The sequence below is a fragment of the Mytilus galloprovincialis genome, chromosome 14 (assembly GCF_965363235.1).
Source record: "Mytilus galloprovincialis chromosome 14, xbMytGall1.hap1.1, whole genome shotgun sequence".
NCBI classification, from domain to species: domain Eukaryota; kingdom Metazoa; phylum Mollusca; class Bivalvia; order Mytilida; family Mytilidae; genus Mytilus; species Mytilus galloprovincialis.
In genome coordinates this window covers 47895055-47913750 of record NC_134851.1, presented here as the reverse complement: position 1 = coordinate 47913750, position 18696 = coordinate 47895055, and the positions used below count along the sequence as shown (strand labels likewise).

General features: G+C 33.5%; 1 long non-coding RNA gene across 1 annotated transcript; it reads left to right on the top strand.

Moving 5' to 3' along the window:
- The first annotated feature begins 3400 nt into the window (after positions 1–3400).
- Positions 3401–13105, top strand: LOC143058864 (uncharacterized). Its single transcript, XR_012973262.1, has 2 exons — positions 3401–3443; positions 10122–13105. It is a non-coding gene; the product is annotated as an uncharacterized LOC143058864 (long non-coding RNA).
- Positions 13106–18696: the final 5591 nt, after the last annotated feature.

Below are 18696 nucleotides of genomic sequence, written 5' to 3'. Positions count from 1 at the left end.
TGCTAGGTATAATGAATGCCCAATTTCCGAAATTTTGGCTATTAACGGTTGAAACAGCAGCATTCTAGCATTCAAAGCACTTATTTTGATACAATTTCCATACAATGAGATCCGCATACGCCTCCTTCATCAAATAAACCTGTTGTAGTTGGTAGCAGAAAAGTTACAAAGACACTTAACCAAGTTCCGAACATCTGCAATATACTTATATACAATATGCACGGACACATAGTTATCAGATGAAATGGTCAATTATATGAAACTGTACCACCATTGCAATGCTCTTCAACTTCGAACTTTAGTTGGACTTTTTATTATATTTTGATTGGTAAGTTTCTTGTAGACGAAACGTGCGTCAGGCGCAAATATAAATATTCTGGTATCTATGATGAGTTTATTGATACACATATAAAGGATGCAATGATGAATGAGTTATTCGCAATTTCAAAATGTAATACATTCTGTAATACAATTCCCATTTTCTACGTACATGACGTAAGACATGTAGGAGTAATGATACTACACTTACATTCTAGGGACGAAACGTCCAGCAGCAGTGGCATCGGTCAGTGGTGTAAATAGCTATCAAAGGTACCAGGATTATAATTTAATACTTCAGACGCGCGTTTCGTCTTCATAAAACTCATCAGTGACGCTCAGATCAAAAGAGTTATTAAGCCAAACAAGTACAAACTTGAAGAGCACCTAATATTCCAAAAAGTTGTGACAAACATGGCTAAGATATTCTATCCCTTGGATAAGGAAATCCTTAGTTTATCGAAAAATTCAAAGTTTTGTAACAGGAAATTAATAAGAATTACCATATAATTGATTTTCATGTCAACAACGAAGTGCTGACTTCTGGGCTAGCGATACCCTTGGGGACGAAACGACCAGCAGCAGTGGAATCGACACAGTGGTGTAAAATCGTTTCTATCATTCTATATCTTTTGGTTTTTACCATTTGACTCTTTTCTTTATCCTTTGATCTCTATTATAAGTGACATGCATGAAATATTTGCCACTATAAAGCAACCAAAAAACAATCGACGTACTCTATATATTTCATCATTTCTTTATTATGTTATCTATAGGGTTGGTCCCATCCCCATGACTCGTGCATAACATCATGTCTAACCGATATTGATAAATATAGAATGCATTAATATAAAAATGTGAGCTGTTAGACGAAACGCGCGTCTGGCGTACTAAATTATAATCCTGGTACCTTTGATAACTATTATAAACATTTTTATGGTATGACTGCTTTAGTAGGACATCACTGTAGGACGATGAGCTGGATAAATATAAGAACTACATGAACAATAACAGTTAAGGGACAATTATTTGATAGTCTAGGGAAGGGATGTTGGTTGATTGGTCTTTAACACTTATTTCAACACTATTGGGATATTCCGTGGTGATCCGTTTAAATTTATAGATGACGGATGGGGACAGAAAAAGAGGGCATTATTATTCATTTTAATCTGTCGTTAATCATGCCTATTTTTCAGCTCTTATCAAGCAACCATATTCATAAATGAAATCCTTCTGTCACCCACCTCAACAAATAAATAAAAATCAAATTGGTTTCCTCTTATTTAACGCAAGTTTAAATTGATGGATAGTTTGTTGCTCATTTTTAACGCCCAGTGACAAATATTTCATGCTTGTTCAGGAAAATACGAGTTTATAAGTCAGGAGTCAGTATCACAAACAAACCTTACCACTTAGTATACTTATATGAAATCGACTCCATTATAGACAAACGTGAGGCCTTCAACAATGACAAAAAACTGATACTGTAGAGTCGTCTATAAAAGGCCCGACATGAAAAAGTGTGAACATTTCAAACGAAAAAGAAAAACAATCTATTTAAAATTGAATCTCCGCACTCGTTCATTTTTTATGCTTGGTCGCTTCGTGGGAAGAATATAAAACTACTTTCAGAAGAAGAGAGCAATAATACATGTATGCTATCATATTTCAGCAATGCTTATTTTCTATCAACGATTTAAAAGGAGAAATGAAATAAATGTATTTAATTTAGACAGCAACCCAATAAAACAAGAAGCAAAACAATTAATTTCTTAAGTTCAACCAATAGTCTTCTGTAATGGACATGTCATTACACTATTTATTTTTAAAGTTTTTTAATCTTCCCATTAGATATATCTTTAAAAAATGTCTGATTAGCAAAAAAAATTATCATTAATACATTTCTTAAAACAATGAGCAGGATTAAGAAAAACTTTTAAGAGTTAATTTGAGGTTTATTGACTATTTATACAATTTGAATGCCAAATTAGAGAAAGCGAAATAAAATAAAATTCCTAATTCAAAGACGAACTTTAAGATACTCTTGACATTTTAAAAGATAGATTTGGACTGTATAATTTATACAAGAATTGAAATAAGTATAAACATACAGAGACTATGATCGCAAAACATAAACTATTACATATGACTGGCTTCTCCCGAAAAATAATATCAATTCAGTTAAACTTTGAAGGATAAGTACGATAAGGACTTTTTTTGACATCCAACATTAATAGTACAGAGTAAAAAGATGTGAAGACATGTACAAGTAAAACAATAACAAACAAGAATGTACCCCCAGTACACGGATGCCCCACTCGCACAATCATTTTCTATTTTCAGTGGACCGTGAAATTGGGGCCAAAACTTTAATTTGGAATTTATATTAGAAAGATCATATCATGGGGAACATGTGTACTGATTTTCAAGTTGATTGGACTTCAATTTCTACAAAAACTACCTTGACCAAAAACTTTAACCTGAAGCGAACGGACTCACGGACGCACGAACGAACTGACGGACGAACGAACAGAGGCACATAATAGAAAACATAATGTCCCTATTCTAACGTAGATGGGGCATAATGATACATTATCAAACGGTATAATGTCTGATAACGTGTTTGACATCTAAAATAGCACTGTACAGAACTTATCACCTTCTTTCTAACCGATGACTCATCATAATTTGAAAAAAAGATGTTAAAAACCGTTGGAAATATATTACTTGTGTTCCTATATCCTGTATGTTAAAATTTTACTATATTTCAATCTAGTACACATGAATGCCTATTATGAACAAAAAAATTCAGACGAAATTAAGCGCCACCTTTTTCTAGCACAAAGAAGTAAACAAACAACCAAAACAACATATCTGTTTAAAAAAAAAGATAAAAAGATACAAACGATTAAGACACGAGTTATGCCATCACCCCTAGCATTACCCCCAAACACAAGTAAAATTATATTAGCCTTTTATAGTTTTGCAAACACTTTCCAATTTCATCAGCTAAGAGACGACTAGCTTTTGAGAAAAGCTATTACTTGTTACTAAATTTAAATTTGACACGTCAGGTAAATTCCAATATGGAAGATGCTCAAATCACAGGCGACACACACAGTAGAGTAAGTGCAACACGGCTTTTATTCAATAATTAAAAACGTCCTTTTTCATAATAACTTATTACCTATTGCTTCCTCAAACGGATTTGAGTCATAAACTCTGTATGTGATTTGAATATGTGAATTCTTTTTGAAATAGTAGCGTTCCAAAAAGCTTGCTTGACGTCGTAAAGACCATTATTAAATCAGATCGATTACTCATTTATCCACTTCATGACATATAAATTCAACAGTAGTATTTACCGCTGTATGAAATTCATAAAAATAAATTTAAAGAAATTAAAACCGGGCTACAAACTAAAATCGATGAAAACACATCAACTGTTGATTTGATATAAAATATTTAGTTTTTTAGTTTTGTAAACTAAAAAACTATATATTTTATATCAAATCAAATGTAGCTATACATGTATAAAAATGTTTTCAAATGACAGTGCTTCGTAAGCCTATAAGGTTGGCTAAAAATAACAATACATGTTCATTACTCAAATCATGTATTATATAATGGCAAGGGGCCTTCAAATATAGTTTAATGATGTTTTTCTGGCTTCTTTATACTTTTACAGTGCAGCCATTGTAAAATTGATTGTTTTGTTTAAAATAATGGACAAAATTGTACTTTCAAAATTTCCATTTGGGAGCCTCCATGGGGGAAATACCCTGCAAATTGTGACAGTTGGCAGGTATGCTTTAATAAATTATTTATTCATTCATTTATTCATATAAGAGGTAAACAACCGGAACAACAGAAACACAAACATACATAGAAACGAACTTTTTGATAACAACCGCCTGTTCCTGACTTGGTACGTACGGGACATTTAAAGACAAATGGTGGATTAAACCAGGTTTTTTTTTCGCTATTCAGGCCACCATTAAAAAAAAATTGGTTTGCCCAAACCCTACCCAAAGGTTGAGACAGTGTGTAGGTAGGTAGGCATTTTCTTTTTTTTTTTCTCAAAAACGAAATTAAAGTATCAGATGTTTATTAGTCTTCATGCCTATTTGATTAAAAAAAAATCAGGACAATAACAGAATTTGAGTAGGCAGCTTTTTTAGCTTACCTGGCCCGAAGGGCCAAGTGAGCTTATGCCATCACTTGGCGTCCGTCGTCGTCCGTCGTTTGTCGTCGTCTGTCGTCGTCTGTCGTCGTAAACTATTTCAAGAATCTTTTTCTCTGAAACTACTAAGCCAAATACTTCAAAACTGTAACTGAATGTTCCTTAGGGTATCTAGTTTATAAATTGTATCCGAAGTTTTGATCTATCAACAAACATGGTCGTCATTGCTAAAAATAGAACAGAGGGGTCAAATGCAGTTTTTTGCTAATATCTCAAAAACGAAAGCATTTAGAGCAAATCTGACTGGGGTAAAAATGTTCATTAGGTCAATATCTATCAGCCCTGAAATTTTCAGATGAATCAAACAACCCATTGTTGGGTTGCTGCCACTTAATTGGTAATTTTAAGGAAATTTTGCAGTTTTTGGTCATTATCTTGAATATTATTATAGATAAAGATAAACTGTAAACAGCAAAAAATGATCAGCAAAGTAAGATCTACAAATAAGTTAATATGACCAAAATTGTCAATTGACCGCTTAAGGGGTTATTGTCTTTTAATGACAATTTTTCACAATTTGTTCATCATATTTGCTAACTTTAAAAAATCTTCTCCTCTAAAACTACTCAATTAAATTCAACCAAACTTCAACTGAATGATCAGTAGGGTATATAAAATAAAGTTTGTGTTTTATTTTCTATTTCGTCAAAAAACATGGCCGTCATGGCTAAAAATAGAACACAGGGTAAAATGCAGTTTTTGGCTTATATCTCAGAAACTCCAGCATTTAGAGCAAATAAGACAAGAAGTTAAAGTATTTATTAGGTCAAGGTCTACCTGTCCTGAAATTTTCAGCCGAATTGGGTAACTGGTTATTAAGGTATAATGCCCCTGAATTGATGATTTTAAAGAAATTTTGCAGTTTTTGGTTATTATCTTGAATATTATTATAGATACAGATAAACTGTTTATAGCAAAAATGTTAAGCAAAGTAAGATCTACAAATAAGTCAATTTGACCAAAATTGTCAATTGACCCCTTAAGGAGTTATTGCCCTTTAAAGACTTTTTCACAATTTGTTCATCATGTTGACTTACTTTAAAAAAATCTTCTCCTTTGAAACTGCTGTATCAATTTCAGCCAAACTTAGGCTAAATGAGTTTCAGGGTATCTAGTATAAATTTTATATTTTATTTCCTTGTATGTCAAGAAACATAGCTCCTATGGCTAAAATAGAACATGGGAGAAAATGATTTTTTTTTTTGCTTGTCAAGAAACATAGCTCCTATGGCTAAAATAGAACATGGGAGAAAATGATTTTTTTTTTTTTTTGCTTTTGAAGAAAATAGGACGATTCAAAGAACATTTAAATAAATTGAAAAGCCAAAATAATCATTGATGAGAGATTTAACCAAAAAAATTAAGGTGAGCGATTCAGGCTCTTGAGAGCCTCTTGTTTCTGGGTAGGTAGCATTTTGGCAAACAAATCTATTATTTATTATGGCCTCAAACCCCCATGCAGTTAAATTGCAATGTAAATAATATCGCAAAATGACAACACTACATGAAAGAAATACAGCACAAACAAACACAAGAACAGAAAAACGCACAAATTAATTATAAAATGCTCTTTAAATGACTTGTTCAATGCAAATCACTGGAGTTCACAGCCAGCTGTTTTATTCATCCAAGAACTATATCTATTGTTTATGTGAACCATCGTGTTTTTGACCTCAAAACACAGCCATACAATTATTCAGGTAAATGTGAGTTGATGAGTAAAACAAATGTACATCTTGCCTTTTTGTACTTATCCATTACGTACATTACACGTGATCAACCGTTTTTAATATCTCACTATTGTATTGATTTTAAGCTCACCTGTCCAAGTGAACTTTTCTTTTCACTTGGGGTCCGTCGTCCGTCGTCGTTAACTTTTACAAAAATCTTCTCCTCTGAAACTAATGGGCCAAATTTAACCTAACTTGGCCACAAACATCGTTGGGGGGTACCTTGTTTTAAAAATGTGTCCGGTGACCCAGCCAACTAAACAAGATGACCGCCATGGCTGAAAAATAGAACATAGTGGTAAAATGTAGATTTTGGCTTATATCTCTGAAACCAAAGTATTTAGAGCAAATCTGACGGAGTAAAAGTGTGTATCAAGTAAAGATATATCTGCCCTGAAATTTTCAGATGGATAGTAGAACCTGTTGTTGGGTTGCTGTCCCTAAATTGGTAATTTTAGGGAAATTTTGCTGTTTTTGGTTATTATCTTCAATATTACTGAAGATAGAGATAAAGTGTAAGCAGCAATAATATTCAGCAAAATAAAATCTACAAATAGGTTAATATGACAAAAATGGTCAGTTGACCCTTAAGGAGTTATTGTCCTTTATAGTCAATTTTAAACAATTTTGTGTAAATTTTTGTTATCTTTAACAAAAATCTGCTCCTCTGAAACTGCTTAGGCAAATTTAAACAAACTTGTCCACAATCATCATTAGGGTATCTTGTTTAAAAAATGTGTCCGATGACCCTGTCCTCGAACCAAGATGGCTGACATGGCTAAAAATAGTACATAGGATAAAATGCAGTTTTTGGCTCACATCTCTGAAACCAAAGCATTGAGGTCAAAATCTATCTGCCCTGAAATTTTCAGACCAATCAGGCAACTTGTTGTTGGGCTGCTGCCCCTGAATTGATATTTTTAAAAAAATTTGCAGCTTTTGGTTATTATCTTGAATATTATTATAGATAGAGATGAACTATGAACTATGAACAGCAATAGTGTATATCAAAGTAAGACCTACAAATAAGTGGTCAATTGAACCCGTAAGGAGTTATTGCCCTTTATAGTCAATTTTTAACAAATTTTATAAATTCTGTAAATATTTGTAAATTTTTACAAAATGTTTTCCACTGTTACTTCTGGGCCAAGTTCATTATTAATAGAGATAAGTGTAAGCAGCAAGATTGTTCAGTAAAGTTCATCTTCAAACACATCACCAACACCAAAACACAATTTGTCACGAATCCAACTGTGTCCTTTGTTTAATATGAACATAGAGCAAGGTGAGCGATACAAGCTCTTTAGTGCCTCTAGTTTTTAAAAATATCTGAAAGCTTGTTTTTGTTTCTCGTTTTTTATATAGTTTTCCCGTTTGAATGGTTATACACTTGTCATTTTTTGGGCCCTTTATAGGCTTAGCTTGCTGTTCGGTGTAGCCAATGCTCCGAGTTTAAGACCGAACTTTGACCTATAATTGTTCTTCTTAATATACTGTGACTTGGATGGAGTGTATGTTGTCTCATTGGCACTCATTCCACATCTTCTTATATCTATAAACCTTAAAAATCGTTACTGCATATATAGTTGTTAGAGCCCTTGGATGAATCATTAGATACATGTACATAGCATCACTATTTTCCTACTAAATATAAAAAAGAAGATGTGGTATGATTTCCAATGAGACAACTATCCACAAAAGACCAAAATGACACAAACATTAACAACTATAGGTCACCGTACGGCCTTCGCCAATGAGCAAAGCCCATACCGCATAGTCAGCTATAAAAGGTGATCTAGTTTCTCCTATTTGTCTTTGTTAAGTTTGCACCAAAAAAATGTGCAGATTTTATCTTTCTTTCAAATAAAGAAATACTTGTCATGAGTAAGTTTTATCCTTGAACTATAGACAAAATTTCCCATGACATGTGATTGCATATGATATAAGAAATAACCATCACTTGAAGATTACCTATACCGTTTTACCCATTTGCTCCTTTGTACAAGCTTCAGTAACCAGGAAATCTCAGGTTTACAAAATATTCCACAGAAACACCAAATAAAAACGAAATAATTAAAATACTTGAAAAACGCCGAGATATATGTTTATGAATCAGAAATTCATTTTTGTCGAGCCTGCGACTTTTATCACAGAAAGATCAACACAGAGATAGTGATCCCTCAGCTTTAGCTAACTTCTGAAAAACTTTATACATTTTGAAAAGAGGAAGACCTCGATGCGTCATACTTTATATATATATAAATGTCTTATGTTACGAAGTTTCCGTCTGGCACATGTCCATTGAGTTAATATATATTTTTTTCGTTTTTATAGGAAAATAATGTTAATTCGTCTTAGATTTTATGCATAAAAAAATCCAATTGGGATAAAAAAAAATCCGAATTGGATGTTGAAGGGGCCCATTTAAAAACACCTGAAATCATCCCTGCCATTGTCCTTGGCCTCATTTTAATGGTCCAGTGACTACTTGAAAATAAAGTTAAGTTTGTTTGTAATGTTGATTTCTCACGTTTCGGTGGTTAAGTCCATATTGCAGATACTAGAAGCAATAAGTCTAGTTTATTCGGTGTATGGAAGGACTGTCAGGTATAAATGTCCAACTGGTAGGTGTCATCTGACCTTGACTTCATTTTGATGGCTCAGTGGTAACAGATGAGTTTTTGTGTTTTGGTCTGTTTTTTCTTACACTGTATACAATAGATCTACTATATTTGGTGGACGGAATGATTGTAAGCTTTACATGTCTAGCTGACAGGTGTCTTCTGACCTCGACCTTATTTTCATGATTCAGTGGTCGATGTTGATTTTTTTAGCTTTGGTCTTTTTCTCTAATTCTATTTGTAATAGGTCAGCTATATTTGGTGTAAGGAAATGTTTAATGATGTACATGCCAGCCTTGCAGATTTTAATTGACCATGGCTTTTTTTTCACGGCTCCTTGCTCAGTGTTAAGTTTTTGTGTTTTGGTCAGTTTTTCTAATACTATTAGTAATAGGTCAACTATAATTGTTGTATGGAAAGATTGCAAGCTGTGCTTGTCTGCCTTGCATGGTTCATATGACTTTGACTTCATTTTTATGGTTCATTGGTGAATGTTTAGTTTTCCTGGTTAAGTATGTCTCTAAGAACTAATAAGCAATAGGTCAACTACATTTAGTGTATTGAAGATTGTTAGGTTTACATGTATTTCTTGTTTGCTTTATATGACCTTGAACTTATTTTCTTGAATCATGTTAAGTTTATGTTATAGTTGTAGTAAAGCTTTATATTAAGGACTATCAACATATTATCAATGATTCGTTTAAAATGCGAGACATTTAAGCGTGTGCAGTGAAATGAAGGATTGAATTTCTACAACTGTCAAATTCAAGGGAATATTTTTTCATACTTTTTTCGTATGCAATGGCGAACTATGATTTGATGGTATTTCACTTCAATAGCAAATTACTTCGCAGTTCGGTTATTTAAGAGAAGTATATTCAAAACCATTGTCATCAGAGTCAGGGTATGTTGTTGATATTTTATCTATCTGTTAGAAACTATGAACAAACGTCTATATTGTGTGACACAGAAATGAAAATGATATCTTAAAACAACAACCTTAGGGCCTAAAGGCTAAAAGATGACGTCGATACGATCTAATACTAACCAGATATCAACTTTTTCACAAAAAAATGTCAATCTATTGATAAAGCACATATATTATTGTGCATATTCGTTAAATATGGTAAAGTAGGATTTCATCATACATGGTAAAATAGGATTTAAAAATTGCAAATAATTATCTTCAAAATCTTTTTTATTTTGCAGATATTGTGAGCAAGACATTCTATTCTGCCTGCCAATGATTTATTGATACTTGTATTAAAATCAAGTTCCAACAATGAAGTCAACTGTTAATATGCAATATAGGGAATAGATAATTGAGTGGGGAAGTGAAACATTTCTATGGACTTTTCAACTGCTGCAGATAATACCTTTTTGTGAGGTATCTTACGTGCGAAATGGCTACAAAAAGTGAATGTTGCAAATACAACGAAGTAAACACAAAAGGCGAAACACCTCTACATTTAGCAGCAAAAAATGGAAACCTTGACGGGAAAATTGACATTGAGAACTTACTGACAAAAGGCGTCGACATCAACGCCCGTAATAAGTGGGGTCAAACGCCACTACAATATGCTGCCATTGCTGATTGTTTACAAAATATTGAGATTATGACAAAGTATTCTGGTATTGATATCAATAGCAGGGATATAAACGGATATAATGCCCTTCAGAGTCTCATTGCTGCAAATGATGGCGAAAGTATCAATTTAGATGACAATTTGCCTGTGATGAGTACTTCAGACATACTTTCATCCGATGACGCTGACATAATCAAAATGATACAGCGTTTACACGGGCCTAAGAAAAAAACATTTAGTATCGATCTAAGAAAGTCCTTGCAAGTTCTCGTCAATGCCGGAATCGATGTGAACCATCAGACTACATTCGGAGACGGTATCCTTCATCTCATTTCTAAGAGGGTGGAAAACACGCCATTATTAAAGTTTTTTATTTCGAAGTTTCCAGACACAAATTTAAATTTAATTAACAAAAAGAATGAAAACTTTTTGCATGTTTATGTTACCCATGAACTTTTAAAAGATATTATGGAATTTTTTAAATGCATTGCAGATTATGATCTATCTAGTTTGAGGTCATTGTTATCCAGTCGAGATGTTTTGGGAAGAACGCCATGGAATTTAATGATTGGCGGAGTAGGTTACACTACATCTGCCGAAAATCTTAAAACGATCCTTAGCTATGGTGTTTCTCCTGAAGTCAGGGATACACTTGGAAATACAGTATTGCATACAATTTGTGGCGTTTCACATGGAGAGGCGTATGGAGATGTTTTGAAATATCTCCTGGACATTGGTGCTGACGTAAACGCACAAAACATGTACGGGGAATCTGTTTTATCACTGACGTTAAGTGATCATATTTTCAATATATTTTGTGAGTTCAATGCAGATTGTAAAATTTACGATAGATGGGGACGAAGTGCGTTGGTTTCTATCATGAAATGTAGACCTTTGCCAGATTTATTCATAACTTTCCTTGAACATGGGACAGTTAATTTGAATACCAGTGACATGTATGGATCAACGCCACTGCACATTGCAGCTTATCACAATTATGAGGAACAAATAGAGCTGTTGTTATCATTTGGGGCAGATATAAATGTTCGCGACAATCTTCAAGAGAGACCACTGGACACAGCAAAGAGACACAATAGTTTCCGTTGCATTGCCCTATTGAAAGCAGCAGACAGAACTGCTGTAGAACACACACCCTTTCGAAGATCATTGGTTAGAGAAAAGACGTTTGAAGAAATTCTTCATGGACTACCGGAGACGATAATATCGTCTTGTATCAAATCACCACAAGATATTCAGACACTTCTACATCTACCCTTGAATTTAAAAGACTACATGAACTACCTTCTCGAATCGTTTTATACCAAAAGTCCAAAATATTCCTCTGAAGTAGAATCTGTCATATCGGATGTTAATAATCTAGTCACGTCGCTTTGCACACAAATTCAGAAATACGATTCTAAATTTGAAATGTCAGTTTTTCCATCTGGAAGCATGGCTGAAGGAACAAAAATTGGCCAGCCAGATGAATTTGATTTTATTTTATGTCTTGATAAGTTAAATGATATTACTGACATTGTAATGACAGACAGTCATTTGGAGACAGGATTCGCTTCTTTGAAATTTAAAACTACACAAGTTTTTGACGAGTTTCTACCATTTACTGATGCTGACGGCTATTTCTTGCCTATTTTGTTTCTGAGGTTATTCTACGATTATTTGGAAAGAGCACTGAATGAATCTCATCTATGGAAGGAGGGAAATTTCTACTATAATGTTGAAAATAGCATGGTTAAACTTTACGCCAAACCCGTGTTTACTTTTGATGTATATTGGCTGGGTTCGGTTTATAAGCAATTGAGAATCAGTATAGATCTTGTTCCTGCAGTTTACAAAAGAGGATGGTGGCCAATAAATACTGATGTTGACAAAATACCTCTCGTTAGTCCAGACATTAAAGCAGCCGGCTGTTTCCTGACGCTGCAAACAAAAGCGCACAAAATTCTTCTTCACGACAACGACTGTATTAGCCGAACCTGTAACACTGAAGACCCTGAAGAAGAACAATCAAAGAAGAGGTTATTGCGCATTTCAGCTGCTCCTGCAGAGATATGCCTTATGAAGTCATTGCCAGATGGTTTTCGGCGAGCTTACGTACTGGCAAAAGTTTTGAAGAACGTATGTCCTGATATTAATGTTGAAACAAAACAATACAAGCTGGAGAAAGCAGACTTCGAATATGAAAAACCACGTCGCACAAGACCATCTGCATTAATTAAAAGCTATATGGTAAAAAATAGCGTCTTTTATGTACTGGACGACCTGAAAATGAAGAACCAATTAGACGATGAACTTGAAGTTTCTGAGATAACTATAATGATGTTCAATTTTCTTCTGCGATTCGTTGATGGGGGACATATGCACATGCGTCCGTACTTTCTGTCAAATGATATTAATGTCTTCGAGACATCAAGTGAGCTATCCATTAACAAACAATTTATTTTTCATTTACAAAGAGAATTAAGTATAAAGCTTATGCTAGGTATACTAAATGCTAAATTTCCAAAAGAATGTTTGGCTGCCTATTTATTAAATTTTAGCAATTAAATCACTAGCATTCTTTGTTAGTCATGTTATCAAACACGAAAACTTGTTGATTTCATTCAAAGCACCTCCTTCGATAAGATTTGCTTACAATGGCATCTGTTCACGCTTAAGTCAACTATTAAACGTGGTTAAACTTGAAGCAGAAAAGTTACCAAGACACTTCATAAAACATCGGACATCTGCATATATAATGTTTATATAAATATACAACAGATGTAGAGTTGTCACTGACTCAGACGTACTTATAAATATAATTATTTTCTGTGACTGTATCTTACATTAATTTGTAGAATCCTTTACTATAGATAATTGAGCTGATCTGTAACAATAACATCTCCATGCCTTATATATCATGTACTGTAGTAGGCCGCTAGATTAAAAACTGACGAGGAAAGGTAACACACGGCCACTGAAAGCTTTATTATTGTAGAGCCCAGGTGGTCGAGTGGTCTAGCGGGACGGCTGTAGTGCAGGCGATTTGATGTCACGATATCACAGTAGCATGAGTTCGAATCCCGGCGAGGGAGGAACAAAAAGTTTGCGAAAGCAAATTTACAGATCTAACATTGTTGGGTTGATGTTTAGACGAGTTGTATATATATATATATATATATATATATATATACAGTGAAACTTGACTAAACCGAATCATGTATAAACCGAAAACCTGTATAAACCAAACATGTTTGTGAGAACCGTCATATCAAATTATGTGCGTTGTGTACCTGATAAAAGCGAACCTCGGCCAAAACCATATATATATATACAGTGAAACTTGACTAAACCGAATCATGTATAAACCGAAAACCTGTATAAACCAAACATGTTTGTGAGAACCGTCATATCAAATTATGTGCGTTGTGTACCTGATAAAAGCGAACCTCGGCCAAAACCGAAAAAATCTTAAGTCCCAAAGAGGTTCGGTGAAAATAAACTTTTTAAACGTGCATACAGAGGTAATGGTCAATTATTGAAATATAGACCAACATTTCATACACATACTGTGGATTCATTCATATTCATATTCGTTGGATAATAATTTTCGTGGGTACAGGGGAACATGAATTTAAGTGTTCGACAAATGACAAATTTTCAATAAAAGGAATGTATGGAGACTTTTCCAAAACAACAAAATTAAATATCCTCGAAAATGCAAGTTTAACTCTATCCACGAAAATAAGTATCTCCGAAAAGAAATAAATCCACAGTATATGATGCAATGAGCTATACCGTATTCGCCATTTCAAAATCAAATGCATTCTAGGATATAGCTTACACAAAAACGTTGTAATTGGTTAACAACGTCTATGTAAAATTTATTCAATCAATGATATGATCTTATTTTTCATCCCGGCCGTACGTAGGACCAAACATAATACAAATACAGTTTAAACGCTTAAGAGGTTAATGGTAAAAATTGTACTGCCCCAAATGGACATTTGGACAATTAATGCCACTGCAGGGATGCACAAGATCATAATATTTGAAAATATTTAACCTATTTTTAGTGTCCTTGGGGTTGTGATCTAACCAAACGAACATAAAGGAGGGGTGTAAGATATCAGAGAGACAGTCAAACTCACAGATTGAAAATAAACGGACAACGCCAGGGCTAAAAAAGAAAAAGACAAACAGACAAATAATAGTACTCAAAACACAACATAAAAACAATTGACTAAACAGCACCAACCATAACAAAAACTGGGATGATATCAGATGCTCCGACTTGGTAATCAGATCCTGTTCTACATACATGTGACCTACTTTGTGTTGGTCATGTTATTACAAACCCGGTAAATAGTCTAATTCGGTAGGTCCCATTCGTGAAAAGGGAAGGGGATTGTGGTTACGACATAGTGAAAATATCCTATATCAACTGTAAAACGGATATGATTAAAGATATAAGACATCACATATGACCAAATCAGGAGTCCAACAATTGAACAGAAATAAACATTGTTTCTACCGTTGGTCTTTGTGTGTTTTTGGATTAATATGTTAATAATCGGAATTAAACGCAGATCAGATGGACCCGAAAGATTAACCAAATTAAAACTGTCTTGCAGTTTAAATGTATACCAGCCTAATCCGACAAAATACGGGACCAGATAATTGTGTCGGATTGTATAGGTTGTAGGAATACTCACGCTTCACCTTTGAACAAGGTTAAACAAGCAGGGCGAAAGATACCAGAGGGACAGTCATACCCATAGATCGAAAATAAACTGACAATGCGATAGCCAAAAAAAAGAAAAAGACAAACAGGCAAATAATAGACCATAAAACACAACATAGAAAACTAAAGACTAAGCAACACGAACCCCACCAAAATCAGGGATTAATCTCAATTATGCAGAACAATATCAGTAAATAACTGTTTGTGTTTTATGTTAACATGTGTAAACCATTTGAACAACTGATCATTTGATTCTCGATATTTCGACGAAATTGTAAATCTTTTTGTTTTTCTATCAGAATTATTGAAGTATTGCTGGTTATGACATTCTTTCTTATCAAAATTACTGACACTATATTGTACGTGCAATTTGATACAAGTTGGTTTAGTAGATGATCTTACCCTGAGACAAAAAGTCAAAGTTGAATAATATAACTATTTTTTTTTTATCGCAGCTCTTCTAGACTATATGAAAAAACATTCAAGCTTCATAACAACCAATGATCACTAATTCAGAATCCCATATGATAATTAGTATAACATACTGTATATACTACTAATAGTATATATCCTTTATGAACCCCGGATCGCTGTGTAAGTATGTCAAATTAACAATTGTATCAAGTCGTCCTGGTGTAAGAATATGAATAGTATCTTCATATGCTAGAGGTTTAGAGATCGATTCCCCGCATAGACATTGGAAAGTTTAAAACGGGATAAGGTATGAGATGTTAACACTATCCTCTTCGGTGGCTGTTTTGCGTTTTTTTTTTTCATTTTTATTACCGATTTTGGTTAATCCTCGTTCTGTCTAACTTTCATATACATACTCAAAACAAATGTGATCAAATTTAATTCTGACGTTTCGTTCAAACTTTCATGTATTAAAATAATGGGTTTATTTTATCCAGGCATGCGTGAATATATGGCGTTAGTTGGATTAAGTACGACGTTTGCAACAGCCTTTGAATTTATTTAACATCGGGGTCATTTTAGACAAGTCTTTTAATCTTTATTTAAATTCGTAGTATCACAGGCAAGTGCGGCTTTCATTAGCCTTATATACACAGATTGTCAAATTATAACCACCGAAAGATAGTACAAAACTGCAAATTGGAGTGACTTTTGATTCTTTTTAGTATTCATTCAAAAAATGATCACCGTGGCCAACATTGTTGGAAGTAAGGCTTAACAATATGCTCATAATGTTATTGTGGTTAGTATTGTCCTATATATAATATGCAACTCAACATAAAATTTGAAATTTTGTATCAAAATCCTTCAACAGCAATATGACGCATAACAGTATGATTTTCAAGCCTATAATTGAAATATACAGGGGAAAGTGACCCTAATACCTTGGATTTTTAAACCATTCATTCCTGAAAGTGTTTGGTGTTTCGTTAGTTTTGGACCAGTGAATATCATACAAATTCAGAAAATCGGTACACCGAAGTACGGCAAACGACTTATTCAATAAGATATTAAGTTCAATACTTTTTACCTGTTACTAACAGTTAATTTTGATCACTTCTAGTTAGTAATTTGTACTATATTTATCAAAATTATATTCAATATGTTAAACTTGTAACGGACATAAAACGTGGTATATGTACTCGTTGGTCAAATTTCACGTTTTCTACTAATATTTTTTGCTTTTATTAAGATTTTAGGAATATGAACTTTGGTTCTTAATTGATTTTTATCATATGTAAGTTTTTGGATTTTTTGTCATCTGAGACATGTGAGAGTTAGAGTGAAATCAATTTACTGAAAGCTAGAACTAATATATATTCGGGTAATAGTCCTAGATGAAAATATGTATGATCATAAAATTGAACTTCAGTAGACTTAGGGTCTAAACAAGGAAAGAAGTGGGACTCTTCAAAATTATTGTTGATTGAGTGTAATTATTAAGTTGGGTTTCTGTTTCATTATTGAACATAAATGATACGCCAAACGATTCATTGACTAACAAAGGGCGTTCTCATTAGATACTCTGATACAATTTATAACTGAACATGTTATCAGTGAAGTGTTTGTTTACATATTGTTACTAAATTTAGTTTTGACACGTCAGGTAAATTCCAATATGGAAGATGCTCAAAGTCACAGGCGACAGTTCAACACGGTAGTAAGTGCAACACGGCTTGAATTCAATAATTAAAAACATTCTTTTTATAATACTCATTTTGAAATATTGCTTCTTGAAACGGAATTGAGTCATAAATTCTGCATGTTATGTGAGTAAATGACTTTTTATTCAAATAGTAGCTTTAAAAAAACTTGCTTGACGTCGTAAAAACCATTATTAAATCAGATCGATTAATCATTTATCAACTTCATGACATTTAAAGCAAACAGTAGTATACCTTTGTACAAAATTAAAAAATCAATTGAAAGAATCCAAAACCGGATTACAAACTAAAACCGATGGATCACATCAACTATAAGAGGAGAACAACTGAACAACAGAAACACTGCAGTTCAACAACAAAAACCACATCAACATACATAGAAACGAACTATTTGATAACAACCGCCATATTCCTAACCTGGTAGAAAAATTGTGGATTAAACCAGGTTTTATAGCTATCCAACTCCCCCCCCCCCCCCCCAGTGTAAATAATATCGCAAAAACGACAACACTCCGTGACAGAAATACAGCATAAACAAACGTAAGAACAGAAAAACGCACAAATAAGTTATAAAATGCTAGTACGCGTTTACTGCTTTTAAACTGGGGTTCAAAGCCAGCTGTTTTATTCATCCAAGAACCATTGTGTTGTTGACCTCAAAACACAGCTATACGATTATTCAGGTTAATGTGATTTGATGAGTAGAACAAATGCACATCGTGCCTTTTTGTACTCATCCATTACGTAAATTCAACGAGATAAACATGTTTAAATATCTCACTTTTGTATTTGAATTTCTTTTTAATCTCTAAGAGGTTTTTTGTTTCTTGTTTTTCATATCAATTAGACCGTTAGTTTTCCCGTTCCAATGGTTATACACTAGTCATTTTGGGGCCCTTCATAGCTTGCTGTTAGGTGTTAGCCAATGCTCCGTGTTTAAGACCGTAATTTGACCTATAATTGTTTTTCTTTTACATACTGTGACTTGGATGGAGTTTTGTTTCATTGGAACTCATACCACATCTTCTTATATCTATCAACCTTAAAAACCTATACTGCATATATAGTTATTAGGGCCCCTGGATGAATCATTATATACATGTACATGGAATAAATATTTTCCTACTAAAGGTGTTAGACCACAAATGAGTTTCCACTTTGTTAGTCTTTGTTAAGTTTGCACTTTTAAAAAAATTTGCAGATTTTATCTTTGTTTCAAATAAAGAATTACTTGGAAAGTTTTATCCTGGAACTATAGACAAAAATTTCACATTAAATATCATTGCATATAAGAAAGATTTACTGCACTTTTCAATATG